At 29.9% G+C, this 16,738-nt stretch overlaps 1 protein-coding gene across 1 annotated transcript in view; it reads left to right on the top strand.

Annotated features, from left to right (window-relative positions):
* Positions 1-7,259: 7,259 nt before the first annotated feature.
* LOC113376914 (dentin sialophosphoprotein-like) overlaps positions 7,260-16,738 on the top strand; it is a 51,355-nt gene continuing 41,876 nt past the window's right edge. The window contains exon 1 of the mRNA XM_026617009.1: positions 7,260-7,354. The gene's annotated coding sequence lies outside the window, so the exon portion shown is untranslated. The remainder of the gene's footprint in view (positions 7,355-16,738) is intronic.

The following is a 16,738-nucleotide window of genomic DNA, read 5'->3' on the forward strand; positions in this document are numbered from 1 at the left end:
TATAGACATGATCTCGCAGAATTGTTCAAGTACTTCTACGGTTTTGGTAATTTGCCATTTGCATTAATTAAATGCGATTGCCATATATAATATAATAATTTATTATATGAGATGCTATCCCGAATTCAGATTTAATTATCCTGTATCCAGACATTATATTTCCTATAACATATGATGTCAGGAATTGACATGTAAAAATTAAGTGAATTAAAGCTATATTTATTCGTAGGCCTTTTCGTAAATTAGTAGTTAGAGCTATGTTAGGGCTTTGAATCAAAGTTCTAGGTTTGATATACGCCTCGAACAGCCTGATGTCAAGCAGTAGGTTTTACTTGACAATATAGGTAGCAACATGTTTCCAAGTGAAAATATTCCTTTCCCCCTTTGATATATTTGGCATTGCTGAACCCAATAAAGAGTCATTAGTATTAGAGTTATTAAAATAATAAATTCATCAAAAATAGAAACGTCATTAAAAATGATAACACAACGAGCTTATAGGACTGTTATGTCTTTATCCTTGTTGATAAAAAAAAAATCGTAAAAAACTTTGCATTTACATAATCCAACGTGTAACTTCAAAAAGCAACAAAATTATTATATTTTAGTCAGTGGCGTTGTGCTAATATTTTTTTTACCGGAACGCTAAAATTAAAAAACCGGTTCAAAAACCGGTTTTCATGTTTGTTCCGGTTCCTTTCGAAAAGGTAAGGAACAAAAATTATTACAAAACCCATTTTGTGCACATATATGTATACTTATTACAATAATAGGAAGATTTAGTAAAAAATAGTTGAATTATAATTTATAAAATTCACTTATTAAATTATTTTCTATATGTAGCGATTTTTTTATTTTTTTTTTTACTGGAACGCGTTTCGGCCCAAAAATAATTTGCCGGAACGACGTTCCGGTGCGTTCCGGCTCAACAACACCACTGATTTTAGTATAGTTCTATTAAAATTTGAAATCAATAATTATCTTATAAAATATTATACTATATAAACAATTATTATAGAACTATACATGTAAAAGCTTTCGATACATAAAGCTGATGGAATTTAATAACAGCTTTATTGTGATTCTGGTTCAAATTTGCATGATCAAATACTTAATGGCTTTACTAGTTTTTTAGGTTCAAATTATTTGCATTTTAAAAGATATTAAAAAAATTTCAAGAGTTTTTGTAAAAATCTTTTAGTAATTTAATATGGGTTTTTTTCAGATTCATAATCTAGATTATACGAATATCTTGATTTTAAGATTTTCAAAGATTATTTTTGGATAGTGCATTTTAATTAGAGTAATGATTTAATTAATAAATACTATAGTTTACAGAAGCAATTTTTGGTAAAATATCGTATTTTTATTATACGTTTTTCAAAATAAAAACAATCATTATAATAAAATTTATTATTAAGAGTAATGCACATTGATAATATTAATTAATTTAATTTTTAATTTATTAACCGAAAGTGCTAACTTTCAATATAATTTCTAATATTCACAAAATTCAGTTTGTATTTGTAACTGCATACACTTGAAAAAATCGTGTTCTTCCAAATTGCTACACAGACAATCAGACGCCATAAAGATTTACTGATTAATGAGATCAGATTGAAATTCTTTCTTGCTGTTACAGACCTTTTACACGTTTCTTTTGTTCGTAATTGTACGAAGACACACTAATAAAAATTAATGATCGAAAATGAATATGATTACTAAATCATTTTTTTGCATATGCAAAAGTAGTTGCAATTGTAGTTTTTCGAATTTTTGAAGCAGTCGTTCAAATTTGGCATTTTACAATCTGTAGTGATAGTTGTATTTTGTGTAAATGTGTAATTTTTTATCATTTAAAAGGTAACTCAATGGTTGTCCCATTCTATTTCTAATATATTTTTTTATTAGTCTGCAACCCCAAAAGTTGACCTTCTTCAACTGTGATTCCATCACAATGTTGCAGCAATGCTTTTACAGCCACTCCACAATGCAGCTCTACGTACACTACAATTTTTATTATAATTAAAGTGGAATAAAAATCCCATAAGTCCTAGAATCATTTCTAAGAATGTCATAAATCGAATTTTATTAGTTGTGATATTTATCGTTTATCCATGTATCAAACATAAATTCTTTTCCCAAACCATGTTTCTATCGCTCTCCATCCGGTGATATTTTTTCTAAAATTAGTGATTCAATAAATCGAATCAACACGACTAAAAACAAGGAATGCAGCGTAGCATGGCCAGTTGGAATAATCAGTGATGTCATTCACATCATTAACAAACATATAATCTTTAATATGATATGTGACAGAGACATTTATCTTTTATATTAGACATGTTTGAATGGCTAATCCCAGGATCTAGCTACCGAATGGACCATCAAAACAGGTTGTGTTTTGTGATTCGATTAACGCTTCTGAAACTATCATTGGATCACTCATAAATAATTCGTCTAAATATAAATTTGTTCAATGATTTGAAAATCAGGTAATTAATTTAACACACACAATTTGTAGGCACAACCAGATAAAAGAAACACACATGAATATATATATATATATATATATATATATATATATATATATACGAGGTGTGTTCAAAAAGTACCCGGAATTACTAATAATTAAATTTCGCGGGTCTGGAGTGTCTGATTGTCAAAATTTTTTTTTATTGTGTTGGTATACATGCCCCTAAAGTATGATGAAATTTTCAGCTATATTCACTGTTTACTTTGTCTGTGGTAGTCGCTAAGGTTCGACGTGTTTTTCTGAGCTCGGCGATTTTTACAATGGAAGAATTGAAAAGTCAAAGAATTTGTATTAAATTTTGCGTAAAAAATGAAATAAAGTGTTGCAAAGTGCAAAAATTCACCAGATATGGCTCCGTGTGACTTTTTCCTATTCCCAAAGTTGAAGAGACCCATGAAAGGACGGCGGTTTTCCTTGATTGAAGAAAATCGCTGAGAGTGCTCAAGGACATATCAAAAAGTGAATATCAAGGGTGCTTCGAAAATTGGAAAAAACGCTGGCATAAGTGTATTATATCTGGGGGGGACTACTTTGAAGGGGACCACATTAATGTAGACGAATAAATAAATATTTTTTTGAAAAAACGAAAATTCCGGGTACTTTTTGAACAGACCTCGTATATATATATATATATATATATATATATATATATGTTTATTGTTTTTTTCGACGTTGAAACATATTTGATATAATTAGCAGAAAATTCGTTGATTTAAACTTTTCGTTGAATTAGCGAGTGGAAAGGGTTAAATATGTAAAATTTGTTTTACTGATTTATTTATACTATACTATCATTATATATATTTTATTATAATATATTATTTTGCCTCAAGATAAGTTGCATAAACTTTCTGATATGTGTGGCTTCAATCAATAGGAATTGAAATTTAACAATTTTCAAAATTGTATGTACCCCTTATTCTTAAGTTTAGTGAATTTTTATAATTAAACCACTTTTCTTTGGCCTGCAATATTTCAAGATGTTTGCTAGACCATAAGCTTTATTACTATGCAAAGTCTCATTATAATTGTAAAAAAAATCTCTACAATTAATTGCAAAGAAGGGGTCTGACTGATCTTTACTAAAAACAAATCTTCATAAAATCTAAACTGCACGATTCCTAACTTATACATGTTTTCGAACAATTTTTGGATATTCAAAACCTGGTCAGGGCTTTTGGAGAAAACATTGATGAAGTATTATGTATGCACTTATCTGTTAATTATATAAATTATAAAAAATGACTAGCCCGAGCGTCGTGCAAACATGAGTCCTTATCGAGTTTCATCAAATGCCTTTTAAAATTTTCAAATCGGTGCAGCCGTTTCTAGCAAAACGTCGACAAAACGTCAAATTTTTGCTTACATTCACACACACTTTTACAATTGTGATGTAAAACAATTCAGAATGATTTTAAACATCGAGCAAACATACAATTTAGCTAATCGGATTTTCTTGTGGAACAAAAATTTCTTCTCCAGGAACAAGACTATAATTGTTGGTGCAAAGTTTAGGAATAGTGAAAAAAATCATTGGTGATTTCTTTTCAATTTCAGAAAACTATGTAACAATTAATAACTTAATTAAGTTCATTGATTATTATTATTCAATTCGATAAATTCCTAAGGTCATCTGGTTATAGAAAATATACATCAAAACTGAGAGCCCGTCATGGTTTAATGGTTAAGGTCGTGAGCTAGCATAAAGTAGTCTATCGTGTGATCCCACAAGCTTCAGCAACTCAACATCAAACAGTATGATAGCAAATTTTCACTTCAGGTTATAGATCTTAATCATAATTTCAAGTGAAAATCGCTTTTTGTGGGCATTGCTGCAACATATGAGCCAAAACTATATATAGTCATATGTACTATATATATTTCACAGATATACACATATCTAATATCCACATAAAAAAGAAGAGTTGTTGACCACTGGGTTGCACTCTCAAGAAAAAGATAATAGAATAGGTTAGGATGTACCATAGCAAAGACATTGCATGTAACATGTAGTTCTGATAAATGTTAAAAAACAATATATCAAGACTGAAAAGATGTGATCATTACCCATAATGAACCAACACGAATCTTATAATCAGTAAATCGGATTTTTTGGAAAAAACTTCAACTTCTTCCACTGGAAGTTGAAAATATCTATGTTACTTGTCTTTTTGAAATTTGGGTTGAAAATCGGTTTCAACAAATTCCAACTGGCCATTCCCAGAAATAGTGTTCGTCTCAGATACATTTTAATTAAAACCTTTATTTATTATGTTCGATAATGCGTGTAGCCACCATAACTTTATCTCGTGATCGAGAGAATTAAATGTCGAAGCGGAGTCGTTCGTATTATAGTGCTTTTGTGTGCGTCCGAGAATAATTTTCATATATAACACAATAAATAATGTGCGTGTGGTATATTTTTTTAAAGAAATCTGAATTTCATGAATATTCATGACGTGCTAGTAGTAGGTATACATATTACTGCTGCTGCTCACAGAAAACGAAATGATTACATTATAATACTAAACATACAGCAATGAGCTTTGTTCGCGTGTAAACTTCAGTCGGTCAAGGTTACACATAAAAATGATGGTCTTATTGTTAACTCACAATTAGATGTATCATATGATTTTTATAAAATCCATGTGCTATTCGATTGATTGTAATAGAATTTTACATAATCGAAGATACTACTTAATGGATTATTAGTAATTGCTGTAGATGGAAATATATTAGCAAATGAAAATAGATCTTCCTCCTCGGATACGTAACAGGATATCATGATGCCTGACGTTCAATCACTGGATTGGCATTTGATTTAGACATTCTAAGTATTACCAAAAATTTGCTGATGTCCAATAATGGAATAGGGGCAGATACTGAAAAAATCTTACCCGATATTGCTGCATCTATAAAAACTCATCAATGTTACCAAAATTTACTAGACCTTCTAATCTAATCTAGTAGAGACCTTCCTCCTCGGATACGTAACAGCTCAATAGGATACCATGATACCCGACGTCGAATCAGTGGATTGGCATTCGATTTAGACATTCCAAGTACTACCAAAAATTTGCTGATGTTCCATTATGGAATAGGAGCGGATATTAAAAAAAGACCTTACCCGATATTGCTGCATCTATAAAAAATATTCAGTATTATCAAAATTTTAATAATAAATGCTTTACATAGGGATAGGGCAACTGTTTGGGGTGCCATCTATAAAGCCATTTCGTTTAGAAAGTTAGCACAACTTTAGCTCTTCGGCCAGCTTGATATCAAGCAGTAGTGATATCAGAATTTCACTTGAGATTAAAGATCATTATATTTGATAAACAGTAAAAATTACCTTTCGCGGACATTGTTGCAACATATATTCCACTGATATTAGATGAAAAATCTAATTAAAAAACACAAGGTAGAGGTTATGGCAGGTGATGGTTATTTACTTGGTTGCATTCTAACTAGCACTAGTTTAAGATATCATATCAAAACAATTGCTTCTAAAAATGTTGATTGCTGTAAAAAGTTTTGAATCCAATTTATGGAGAAAAAACGTCATGTATAAAGGTATCGATTATTATTGTAGTGAACATACATGCGTATCCTGTGTATATTATTTTCATCGTGGGTGTATTCAAATTGCATTTCTACCTTTATTTTTATGACAATGGTCGTTAATGGAACAATATCTTAATATTGCTGGCAGTGTCTGAGAATGTCAAAAATGGGTCCACACCCTTCAACAAAGTGGTATTTCTACCGGTATTAAGTATTGGACATTAAACGATCTCCGATCTGTTTTAACTGCGTCCCGGAATGATTAATGGTACGTTTGGTAGTCCACGGCCATGCCTCCTCAAGAATCAAGTGTCATTAGTTATTGTCAATGAATAATCACGCGTCCACTTCTTTCTGGTTGAATTACACAATGTCTTATCACCCACATATAAAATCTATGTGTATTTATAATGAATGAAACCATTATAGATTGCATATCATATTACACATTCATCTTCGAAATCACGAGTAAAGTGATTCTTTCGTTATTATGTATATATGCATAAACTAACGCATATACAAGGCTCGCAAGATAACTAGGTATTTGAACGCTGGTAAATTGAAATCTACCGAGAGGTTCTGGAATTTTCGTTCAGTTGACTTTATTTTTGTTGATTTATTAAGGCGATAAGCACCTGGCTTTGTAATTACAAAGAACCAGATTCAAATCCTTCCCTGGGCAAATCATCCATTTTCACATAAAAACATGGATGGAAATATATTTTCATGCGAAAATAGCTCTTTCCGCCATTCCTATATTAAATTAAAAATATATCATTACTATTAGCAAAATTCTAATAAGAAATTTACGAAGTACAAAGCATCATTACAACAGCTTATAGAACTCTTGGTCCTGATCGTTTCTCATAAAACAATAAAAATCTGAGGTTAAGTGGCTTTTATCTTTAGGCAAATTGCATGAACTTGTAAGTAATATTCGACTTTATTAATAATAATTAAGATTTAGCAACTTTTAAAATTATAACGATAGAATTTTAAAATTTGGACACGATGGTGCATTATACCAACTTTGTTTTTTTGTATAATCAAACCACTTTTGGTAGGCCTATGATATTGTAGTATGTCCAGACCATAACCCCTATTATCATAAAAAGTATAATTAAAATTGTATAATAACAGTTTTTCAACAACTAATTGCAGGGAAACGGCTCAATGGATCTTCACCAAAACCTAATCAGCATGACACCCAACTGATCACGGTTCACGATTTTTGGCGAAAACGTTGACAAAAAAGTGAGTACAACTTGCATGATTTTTTTGCTAAACTAATCAACGGTAGTCTTTATCGTCATCGTTTATGAAATGGATTTTATATTTGTAAAACCAGTGCAGAAATTTCGGAGAAGACGTCGAGGAGAAGATCAAACTTTGGCTTACATGCACATACGCTTACTTTTTATGAATTTGGTGTCAAAGAATTAAGATTGACTTGCAATGTCGAGAAGAAGATTAGGAAATCGGCTTTTCTGGCAAAAACATTTTTTTTGCAGTAACAATTTTTACAACAGTCCCGATACGGATAACAAGTAAAACATTTGGTATAGAATTGAAAACACAAATCATTAGCCAAGATTAGTCTAAAAAGGTCTTATCTCTTGAATTTGATTATTAATGCAGAAGAAACTTCTTTTTCGATCTGTCCGTAGTAGAGTTGTTGCGGAGTTCTGACGAACCAGATTGGGTAATCCGCGAGACGGCTTTTGTACTTTTGTGAGATTGTTTAGAGTTGTTGCGGAGCTCTGGCGAGCCAAATTGGGTGATCAGCGAGGTGGCTTTTGTACTTTTGCGAGAGAGTGTTTATTTCATCCTCGACTGTGGTAGTGTCTATGTATGTTTTTGTATATCAACCAATTAGAAACATTCTTTGGTGCTTTCAAAATATCGGAATCTGGTTTTGGTATCTTTGAATTATTAAAGCATTTGAGTTGGAAGATCATCCCCATAGCTGCATACCGTATGTCCAAATTGGTTTAATTGTGGCTTTATATAGGTAAATTTTATAATGCATGTCAAGTTTGGCGAAAGCATAAACTACTTTGTGAAGTTACAAATTGCAGTAAACACAATTTGAAAGATCTTGCTGCTGCTGCTGTTCAAGAGTACATAATAGAGGTGTAGTGTTAAAAATTAAAATAAGTGACTAATAATAGTTGTTAGTTATCCATTATTAAATGCTTTCAGATGCGCTTCTGTGTGATCGAAGATATTCAAATGCGAAAAAATGATTGTTTCGTGCGTTCACTGCGGCCGGTGTGATACCTTGTCCCACATAAACAGAAATATTCATGCAGGCTTTCCGATTCCGATTAACTCATATCCTAGTATTAGCTAATCATCGACTGTGAGATTCCGAGACGCAATATAAATTATCACACTTCGCTGAACACATGCTAATAATTAGTTGCATCGTAATAATTATAAGTCATGATGTGACATGTAAGTTTAATAACAGTTCTCGGCGATACGTATAGGTATTATATAAATAAATAATCAATGTTTCGAGGAACGATCGCTTTGCGTATTTATCAAACGCTTGCGGAAAAGATAACAGAAATTTTGATGAATTACTACAGAAAATAGACAAAGTGAGTTATTATTGCGAGAAAAGGAACAAGAGACGTGTTTTCTCTTGAGATATGGTTTATACTAATGACCTTACATAGTGAAAAACACACACTTCAATCATTATTTGCTATTGCAGAAAATAGTTAAAATATTTTAAGTTTTATATTTAGGGTCGATAGGGACAAGGTCGTGAGTTCAAGCCTCTGGACAACCTGATCAGCGGTGTCCATTTTCAAATATAGATCAAAAATATGTTTGCATTTGGAAATAGCCCATTTTGGACACTGCGATGTGAAATGACAATAGAAAATCTTTCACACTATTCTTCCCTGAACTCAGATCACGGACCTGCCCTAGGTCAATACTACCCATAATTATAGATTCTTACACTGTCCAAAATCTTATTCAAATCCATTAGCAAATTATCTATTCATAAATGGACATTAATGTTAATGTTGCTACGTTTACTATTAATTTAGGTTTATTAATTTGATAATTAATAATATTCATTTATATGCGTCATTGTATTTTAAATTATTGATTAGCTTATTTGTCTCTTAGTGACACTTAGTGATCTTTCTTATTAAAACAACTTCGGTTTTTTAAATCCATATTGCAAAGTATAGAGAATTTTCTTACTGTATTAATTTGTGAAATATTTTCAATGAATTAAAGTTTCAAATATGACACTAATTACTCACATTAATTATTTATTGCATTCGGGTTTAATTAATGTTTAATGACATAAAAATTATCATATAAATTGAATTTCAATTCTAGACAATTATTGACCGCATGACCGCAAATATATTTTTTTTATGTAAATTCAATCGGTAAATTATTATGGTAAATCGCTAGAATTTATATACATGACATTTTATAAATAGTTTCTTCTAATTTGATGCGGAAAGTTGAAAAAAATTGAGGATATAAATAACAATATTATGTAATTGGGAAAATTATTCAGGAAATGAGTTTCTCAGAAAATTGGCATGAATATAACACTTTACTGTCTTTGTTCCTAATACGATATATTTGTTACTATTTTATAAAATAATAGTAATAAATGGTTCCATGCTTTTATGTATTTTTTCTTCTCGCGTAAGTCATCAATCATCTGTATTCTTCTTCTTCCTTTACCTTCGACGTCGTATAGGAAGCACTCTTTTTACAGAAAGGGTTTGATCCAGTTTCCTTTTCTTTTCAGGATCGTGCTCAGTAGGATTTTTTCTTTGCCCACTCTTCCCAAGACTCAGGACTTCATTTATTGTCTTGTCCACTTTATCTTAACTCTCCAGATAGTTTTTGTCGGTCTTTCTTACAGTCCATATCTCTGATCAGATTTTTTAATATATACACCTATTCTATATGAAATATCAGTAAATTTTTGGTCTCTCCAATCCATGATTTGGATGTTGGTAACGGTCAAATGGTGATGAACAAACCCGATTTTCTAACGAAAACTTTTTTTTTCATGGGGAAGTTGGAAATTACATCAATATACTAACTCTTTGATCGCATAATTGTGATGTATATTTTTATTCAATAGTTTTTAGAAATCGAAGTATCCGCGTATCATCCACGTTTCCCAAGAACCGTTGAATAGTCGAATGAGCCGAGAACGCTCATTTACTCCTGTCGTCGTCGTATCCTATATCAAACACCTTATTCATATATCTTTGTCTTTATAACAACGGTCCGCGCGTACACCGCTCTCAGAAGAACATTTATAAATTACAACCGCATTTAACATAAAAATAAATTTAATCTAGACCTTGATAACTACTCAGAATTCCACTCGAATCTTAATTATATTTATTTTTCTCAACTAATTGTCGTTTCTTGTTATTTATCATATTTTCGTTCCAGTACGTGAAACAAGTTGCAAACCCGAGCGCGATCGTTAAATGCTACGCCGACTTGAAAATAATAGTAAATCGACACGAGATTATTGTTCATTAATATTTTTAAACGATAATTGTAATCGTTATATGAATTCAAATTAGAAAAAAAAATCCGCGGGTAAAAAGGTCCATCACTTATCAGAAATCAATATTTCAGAAACAAGTAAAGTTTGTTTGGAATTTTTTAACATCAATATTTGAAAGTACAGGGAAACAGATGTGTAATCAGCCATAGCCTTAAATCAAGTGACGTCGCTATCAAGAGACAAACGGCATTGTTTAAAAATCCATTATTTAGATTCAAAAGTGTTTTATTTTCTTTTTTGGGTTATGAGCAGTTGAGCATTTGTGTTTAGTTTACGAGACCTTAATATAGGTTTTTGAGATATATTGTTAATTTTGAATTATATTCAACAGATGTATTCAACAAATTTCTATAACAGCTTATACGTAGAACAACTGAATCTTTACCCTGACAAAGGCGTATAAAATAAAAAAATAGTAAATAAAAATGCAATTTCAGGTAAAAAGCTACACAAGAAATAAATTAAACTAATAGTTATTCCAGCTCTGCTGATGAATATTTCTAATGAAATGCCAGCTCAAGGTTATATACAGTGTTTTATCTGCAAAAAAATGTGCCCATAAAATTTATATTTTCTTTGGTTGGATAATTAAATCTTAAAATTTAAAATAAGTCATTGGATTTGTTTTCCCCCTGGCTTCCACATTTTACCCCGTCTTTGAGGTGAAGAACCTAATTTTAACGTGAAACTAATAAAGAGAGTAGATTCATCCAAAATAAAGTTCATGGTTGTACATTATTAATATTATATTATGATTTTTTTTATTAATGACAAAGTTTGTCTAGATGTTGGCAAATACGACTTCCTGCAATTTTTTGCTAAATTAAAAATGTTTTATAGTGAAAAATGCCCAAAATTGCAGACAAAAAATATTATATTATCCAAATAATTTAACTTCTGGATCGAAAAGAACCAAATAGATAGAATTAATCTAGTAGTTTCAATTATTTTTAGTAATTTTTGTATTATCTTCAAAATAGTTCTCATAATTTCACTGATATCATTGTAACGGTTTACCAATTATTAAATCTATTATAGTTTAACGAAAATGTCGATCGATTTTAAACGGTGTGATCGCCAGTGTGTTTTTTCTCTCACAATCAGCTGATTAACTTTTTTTGCAAATGTGTTTATATTTTTAACTTCCCGTAGGGCAAGTTATAGTAATCGCAAAAAAATCGAAAATGAAAATGTTTATATATCTTTACGTTTCAGAGGTTTCTGAACATTTTGGCATACCTTAGAAAAAATGGATGTATGTGTGTGTGTGTGTGTGTGTGTGTGTGTATGTATGTATGTATGTATGTATGTATGTATGTATGTATGTATGTATGTATGTGCGTGTGTGTATGTATGTGCGGATACAAATTTTCGTCGACGATTTCGGGAACACGGATCAACCGATTTGAATAATTCAAAAAACATTCGATTCGTATTAATAAGGAGACGTGCTGATTAGTTTTTGGCGAAAGCAGGTCTAGCCGTTCCAAAGATACGGGGCAAAAAGTGCCGAAAACGGTAACTCAGTTTTTAAGAGAACGGAGCGTCCGATTTGAATAATTCAAAAAACATTTTACTTGTATTGACAAGATAAAGAATTGATCAAATTTTCATGAAGGCAGGTCTAACGGTTTCGGAGATCTGATGAAAAAAGTAAAAAAAAATGCCATCTGGCGGTCAAAAATGATCATTAGACATATGCACATCAAATTATCAAATATTTTATAGAGATTTTAACAATAAGTATAAATTTTTTTTACATTCCTATGGGTTCCGTACCAATGTTTACGCGTTAGACGGCGACGCGGCGCTTACGGGCTTTGATATTTCGTCTTTATGCAGTTAAAGCAGTACGATTGCTCTGAAAAAAAGTTTAGATCTTCCAAAATATGTCAAAATAAAATAAAACTTTTTTTTTTTTAAAAAAAAAAAATAAAAAAAAAATTTTTTTTTTCAAAAAAAAGTAATTTTTTGTCCAATATATAGTTTCTCAAAAATCTTATTTTTTCAAAGTAAATTTTTTTCAAAAATCTTAATCGTTTTTAAAAAAAAAATTTTGGTACGGGAAGTTCCAGCAATTTGCCTTAAGGCACGATGCCTTAATTGCCTTAAGACAGAATTCCACTTACAGCTAGTTAAATTAATATCTACAAAGCGATCCGAATTTATCTTTAAGCGTATATATTGTCGATGGTATATGGTTATAAAGTCCCAAGGAAAGACTTGCGATGATCCTCCCATCTCCGAGCCCTAATTAAATTGATTAACAACGCGGTTCGATGAACATCGAAGAAATTTCGTAAGACGCTAAGACACCAGAAACTCCTCAACCGTAGGGCATCATAGGAGGAATTTTTTGACCGAAAAATAGAGTGATAAACATGATAAAAAAATAAATTATTTCGTAGATCAAATCATTAAATTGTGGTATGAATATATCAATTTAAAATTTGCATCAACTTAAAAACGTTTTATCATACATTTTTATATTTGTTATGTTATTAAGATATTATTGTTCACTTCAAATTAGTTGAGATTAAAATCATTTTTTACAACTTAATGTGTCATGTCTGAGAGAAATAAACGCAAACTTTGTTTGTATAAAAGAGTTTTGTGTATACCAACGTAGATATTCTCTAATCTTGTGCAAAAATTGAGAAGATAGAGAATTTTTTTTCTTTGATTTATTTAGTATGAAATATAGTCGTTCAATTTAGTTGCATTAATGATAAATATGAAGTTTTGAGTTTAACTTACGATTTTAGGAAAACATGTGGTATATGCATATAAGGTAGAAATGAATATTAGAATGTAAGGTCAAAAAAATTTAAATAAATAAAATCAGCGTATATGTACAATAAAGGATTATGGTTCTCAGCACTCAATTTGATCCTTTAGTGTAAGTATATAAAAACAATTTAAATGTAAAAATCCAGCCTAACAAACTCAAATTAATGTTCAATATGATAATTTAATTTTATTTATTTTGCTTTTACTTTATTCATATACATTTAATATACATTTATTTTGTTTTTATTTTTTTCTTTCTATATTATATTTAAATTGGTGGCAGCGGTGATATCAAATAAAAAATTGGTTTGCTTTTTAAGACTTCGACAACTACTTTACTGTATAGTTCTAAATTTCAATAAGTTTCAACTTATTTTCTATTTTATACAATTTCATTTTCAATCAGTAAATAATATATAATGAACGTATATTGTATATAAATGATTCAGTGTTTCTTCGACTAATTTCTATGAAAATGACCCAACGTTAAATTGGTAATTGGTTAAGGCTCTAGATTTTATTCTACATTATATAGTTTGTGTATTAATTTATTTATTATAGAATATATTTTATTAGCCCAACCAAATACAAATGCAACAGTCGCTTCTGGAATTGTATATACTAATTTCTTGATGTGAAACTAATTAATGTAGGAGTTACGGATTCGCGTCCATCGACTTCATTTTTTGATTATGGTCAAAAATATACTCAAGAAACGGTCAAAATTTTACCTATATAAAAGTGAGTCCCCATGTGTCGGTTAATTTTTTATGTGAATGCATTTTTTTTTGTTAAATGCGACCAACATAATTAGACAGTCGTATCCAGTGTAGCGTACAGCCGCCTTGCCATTGGACAAATTAGGCTGATATGACGTGTAGTAATAATTTCAGGAAATAAGAAAATCGCCTATTGTTGTTCCGTCATTGGCTGTGCTATTTAATGTTGAATATTCTTTCTGTTCAGCCTATGTGAACAGGAACAGAATATTTTCGTTCTGTGCTCCGTTAATGACAATTACAGTTAGATTACGTGTATTCATGTGTCTTATTATATATTTCTTAAAAAATTGTTTTTCCGGTGTTCAGACTTCATGTTTTATTCCATACAATGCAAGATTTTATCGTTGATAAATGATGCTAATTTTCCGTCATTTTTCAGATGAGTGGAATTAGTTTGTACTATGACCAATTTAATTAGGCAATTAAAAATGTTAACCCACATTTATAATTTGTTGTATCTTAAAATATTTACAGTGGTTACAAAACTAGAACGACCGTATGCATTTATTCATGTTACTTTTTGCAGCTTTAAAAATTTGGTAAATAATTATATAAATATAATATAATATATAATTATAAATGAATAAAACTCTATTAAAAATCATCGCCGTCTCGTACCGCTACAAAGTAATTCGTTTAACAAAATTTCAATATTTAACATATGTGTACAAAATTAAGCATATAATATTGTTTTACAGTATTTACGCACAATTTAATTAAGCAAATAAAAATATTAAAAACTATTTATAGTTTGCTGTACCAGTCTAGCATCTTTATTTGAGGTCATTTTTGTAACTTATATGTAATTTATGAAATGCATTTGGAATATTTAGAAAACTCGTACTCGTTTTATAGCATTTATGACCAATTTAACTAGGTAATTAAACATACTCACATGCATTTATAATTTGTAAATTTCTATTAAATTTAATGCAGCAACATACTAATCCTGAACTATCTTATTTATTTATTTAAGACGCTTTTCATAGCTTTAAAATAATCAGTTATATAAAACTGTTTTACATAATTTAGGAACAATTCAATAAGGCTAGTAAAATTATTTACTCACTTCTATAATTTGATGTACCTTATACTATTTACTGTGTACAATTTTATGCATTATTTAATATACTCCTTCGTAGCCCTAAAATAATTCGACTAAAGTACTTGGATTATTTAACCAACTTATACAAAATTAAATATATAATATTGTTTTAGACAATTTATGGACAATTTAATAAGGCAGTCAAAATTATTAATGTACATTTATAATTTGCTGTACTTTATACTATTTTCAATCCATCAACTTGCAAGTCAAGAAAAACTTAATACATTCGTCTAACGCAATTGGAATAATTACTTACTTACAGAAAATTAAATATATAATATTATTTAACAATATTTGCATAATCCTTATAATTTCACTTTACATTACATAATTAATTTAAATGAGATATAAAACAAACTGGTTTAAAAATCATTTTCTAATATCTGACGAAACTTTAGAGCAACTCGCTTCGCTCAAGAAAAAAATTGCAAAGTGCAGTGTGCAATATTATGGAGTTTTTTATGATTGTTTATGATAACTTGCATAGATGTTTTTTTCATGAAAGGTTGTTACATTAAAATAATATTTATAATGTATATGGTATACTATACACCGAACACATCTAAATGTAATAAGATTGTTGTTATCCATAAAATTATGATTTTAAAACATAGTATGCTAAAAATGTAATAAGATTGTTGATATCCATGAAAATATCATTTTAAAATATACTAGATGTAAATCTTGCAATGTTCTTTTCAATACAGTGTATAATATTACATAATTATTGAATTTGTCTATTTAACTAACACAGATTTTTTTCTATGTTGCTGGTGGTATATATAAGTGGCGTTAGGGTGGTCCTTAATATGGATGTTTGCGAATTTTCTTGCTTCTAGGGGTTCAAATGCTTTCAAATTATTAAAACAAAATTCTCTGAAAGTTTTAGCTCTTAATATTAACTTTAAGACAGTCCGCATTCCAACCAAAGTTTCTTGATTCCTCTCCTATGAAATGTATCAAATATTTGTTGTAATTTTTTTTATTTATGATCAAAATAACCAAATACAATGTTATTCTCAAAATTTTGGTTCACTTGTCAAGTTCACTTGTCAAAAAATAAATGGAATTTTACTTATGTTCTTTCCGTAAGAAAGTTTGGTTGGAGTGCGGATTATCTTGAAGTTAATATTAAGAGCTACTACTTTCAGTGATTTTTTTTATCATTTTGGAATCATTTGAGCCCCTGGGAGCTCAAATAAAGAAATTCGAAAATATCCATATTAAAGATAATTTAATATCGATTCATTCAACTCCTGATCATTAAAATAATAAATCGATCAAAAAGTTGTTACCACCAACCTCAATCCGGTAACCGCGAATGGTCCAAATTGTCAGGTTTCTTCAGGAGTTATGTCAGTCCCGTAACGAACCCATATTGT

The sequence above is a fragment of the Ctenocephalides felis genome, unplaced genomic scaffold, assembly GCF_003426905.1.
Source record: "Ctenocephalides felis isolate EL2017-DRISC unplaced genomic scaffold, ASM342690v1 CF-g0.4_SCAFFOLD_01886, whole genome shotgun sequence".
NCBI classification, from domain to species: domain Eukaryota; kingdom Metazoa; phylum Arthropoda; class Insecta; order Siphonaptera; family Pulicidae; genus Ctenocephalides; species Ctenocephalides felis.